The sequence below is a fragment of the Nicotiana tabacum genome, chromosome 6, assembly GCF_000715075.1.
Source record: "Nicotiana tabacum cultivar K326 chromosome 6, ASM71507v2, whole genome shotgun sequence".
Classification (NCBI taxonomy): domain Eukaryota; kingdom Viridiplantae; phylum Streptophyta; class Magnoliopsida; order Solanales; family Solanaceae; genus Nicotiana; species Nicotiana tabacum.
The window spans coordinates 103,682,461-103,686,382 of record NC_134085.1 but is presented as its reverse complement, the minus strand read 5'-3'; positions in this window follow the sequence as shown (position 1 = coordinate 103,686,382).

Here is a 3,922-nt window from a genome sequence, read left to right as displayed (position 1 = left end):
AAGAAAACGAAAAAGACGAAAAGAGATAATATATCAATACTACTTCCTATTAAAGGTCATTTCCTCGAAAATTTGAATCCACGTCATATCCTGCCACCTTATGTATATAAAACTGAAATTTCCTTTTGCTAGCAAAGTAAACGGTTCTAGGATTTTCCTATATTTCGGTGGCTTGAGGTCTTCAATAGCAATGTTATTTTGTCTTTGACCTAACCTACTGATGAGATAAGGAAAACATTTCAAACTCCAAGAGTATTAAAGAGTATTTGATTGCTTAATGTGTACACAAGTATGGGCAAAAGCTATAGGTTTCACTGAACACGTCACTTACCCTCTAGATCCTGCCCCTAGGTTTTGCTAAATCTTAAGATTGAGATATCTATTGCTGTGTAACGTAATTGAGATTCCTGCTTTTTATTTTAAGTTGAAGTGTAAAGCTTTCATTGCCATGAGCTTGAATTCTTAATTACTCGTGCTTCTGGGGATGATATATTCCAAACTGTAGCGAGATTAGACCAAAACTTGTTTCAACATCAATAACTCTGGGGTCCATAATATTTACTACTTTGAACACTGGAGTTGAAAACCAAAAGAGACATTTAATGCTGCAAATACAAAATATTCTCTCCTTGGTGCTGGATTTTGAGAATAGTACTTTCTCCGGTCCATAATAAGTGAGTTTTTTGAGTTTTTTATTTTGGTCCAAATCCATTATTCAAATGGTCACTCAACTATCCCAAATTATCTGCTAAAGTCACTTTTCTTTCGTTTGTAGCAACAAAGTCACTTAACTATGCCTATAATACTCAGAAAGTCACTCAACTAGATTTTTCAAATTTTGGATTGCCAAATACCTATTTTACTGTCTAAATTATAAACATTTATCATTTTTTATAACTTTTTAATGTTATGATTTTTCCCTTTTAATTTATATTATGGACTTACCTATAAAATAAATAAATTTTATTTATAAATTAAAAAATATATAAAGTATTTAAGCATATATAATGCTGGAATAACAAAATAATGAGCATAGTAAAAACATTAATTAGAATAATTTGTTCGTAATAATAATTTTAGTATTAACAACTAAAATTCAAAAATTTGCTTACACAATTGAGAATGAAAGAAAATAAAGTTTGTAAAATATATATTCCATGCACGTAATATAAAAATAATTATTTAAATAAAGGTATTTTTATAATATACATTATATATTCTTGAAAATTTTGTTCAATTATATTATTATTACGTCATTATATGAGCTAAAAACTAATTAATTATTTATAAATAAAATATATTTATTCTATAGGTAAGTCCACAATATAGATTAAAAAGAGAAAAAATTATAGTATTTAAAAAGTTTTAAAAAATTGATTATTTAGAGGGTAAAATAGGTATTTGACAATAAAAAATTTGAAAAATTTAGTTGAGTGATATTCTGAGTGTTATAGGCATAGTTAAGTGACTTTGTTGTTACTAATGAAAGAAAAGTGACTTTAGCAGATAATTTGGAATAGTTGAGTGACCATTTGAGTAATGGACTCCCAAATTAAGTATCTTTTTTTACATAATCAAGAATGAATTAACTATAGTTTTTCAAATTTGTCCCTATTTACATATCCCAACGTGTCAAGTTAACAATATATAAAATTTAATTAAGGGTAAATTAGTCAAAATATTTATTTGTTCTCTAGGAGTTTGTATTTTATTAAAGGGTGTGCCAAAGACAAAATAGTCAATTATTGTGGACCGGAAGGAATGATGTTTTAAGGTCATATTGATCTCAGCTTGGTAAACAAAGTTATTAACTTTTTGTTTTGTTTTTTTTCCCAAGAGAAATCCTGTTTTATTAGGATTTGATGATCCCATCTTCAAGCAAACGGAAGATGAGGCTGATGAGAGGAATAGGTTTATTTAATGAATCCTACTAGTGGCCAGAGTCTAAGTTTGCCTTTGAAATTGTACCAACTTTAGATAAATATTCATTGAATAGTAGTACCAATATCATATCAAATAACTATCCAATCAACTTGCTTCATACACGTTCTCCATGTGCTTTACTCCATTTCAACTGAGAAGCATCTTTATGAGTAATTTCAAGTTGCAATTTGCATTTGAGACCACAAAATCTTTGGCATGGATTCTATATCGAATATGTTCATTTCGATCGCCGAGACTCACAATCTCATCTTTACTTGTTCACTTGTTCACTGTGGCACTTCCTTTTTCCTGTTTCAATTTACGCAACACTTTAATTTTTGCTTTTAATTATAATTACAATCTCCAGCTGTCTAAGCCTTCTAAAGCTATTGTGGTAAGTGCAGAAGAAAAACGTCAACAGTTTATCAATTTTGCTTCAGGGTGGATATTGTGATGCAAATTTAACCAACATAGAAACTATACATGTCAGCAGCTTGAAAAGTTAATTTTCTACCTAAGCGTGACCAGAAAATGCTTCTGAAAACAATATAAATCATTGAGATAGTTATGACATATATTCCTTTAAAATTTTCGCTCACTGCTGCTATGATCATGATTCATGTCCTCCATTTTTCTCTTGATCCAAATTGTATAGGCAAAAATCTGCCTTCAGGAAATTTAGCGTGAAGCAGCATTTAGGAAAGGATCGGTCGAGGTCGACCAGGAAGCATCAAGGTTCGTGACCGAGGAGTCAATCATGGCCGAGGTCGATTGTTGCGTAAATAGCTGTAACGGTCATTATTTGAAATAAGACATTGATGAGAATATGTCTTGTATAAATAGAAAAAGAGATAAGGGGATAAGACATGTAATATTCACTTGATAAGAACACTTTTTGAGTAGAGGATTCTCTCTGTCTAGCAAAGATACAAACTTTACCTTTTCATCAAGATTCTTGCTCACATTATTCCATACTTTTCTATCAGATCCGAGAATAGTTCAAACATTCTAAGATTTGTCTGTCATTCATTATTGTCAGAAGAAAGAATCATCCACCGCATTCATTATTGGGTGAATCTTTCTCCTTATTTACATAAATGTCATTTATTGCTTGATATCCTTCTATTATTACTCACATCTTTTGGAATATTAAATGTGCATTACTTTCAGTTTTACACCAACTTTATCTCACGATTCCATGCCATCAAGTTTAAAATCTAGAGATATTATTATTAACTAAGCTTAATCCCTCATTACATAAAACTTAATAGTTTAACCGAAAATCTATATTTTTTGGTCAAACAATTTGGCGCCGTCTGTGGGCATTTTCTAGTTAAGTTTTTAATATCCTCTAGATCTACAACTAGCACGGATTGCTAAACAAAAAAATAATAGAACAAAATTCCTTTTCCTTGTACGCACAAATCTGATATGGTAGGTAACAGAGAAGAAAGAACGAGGGTAATAGGCGACCTCACAACTAAACTCCTGAACACCATCAATGAGGTTTCCGAAACAGAAGGTGAGGATATAACACCTAATGCCTCTCCCAGGCGACATGGGTCACCTCCTCCTCATGGCAGTATTGCAACATCCCGTGGTAAAGGAGCTTCCACGTCCGTGATGGAAGAGACGCCACCAGCATTAAAAAAGCTCCTTGAGGCTTGGCTAACTGACGTGCTAACCGGCATCCTCCACAAGCCCGCTCAGGATACAATTATGGAAAACGTAAGGAGCTGTGTTACACCAGCAACGGTCGAGCGGCATGACCCGTTCCCTCATCCAATGGCAGGTATTACTCACAACACCGTTAATAGTGCAGGTGACGACACCCTCACAACCATTTTGAAAAAGATGGAGAAAATGGGGAACGAGAACAAGGTGCTTCGGGACCAAATGAGAGAACACCAAGAAAGGGTCGACAAAATACCGGGTGCCCAAAGCTCTTGCCAAAGAGAGATGCTGATCGATTTGTCGAGCAACCATACAGTGATGAAGC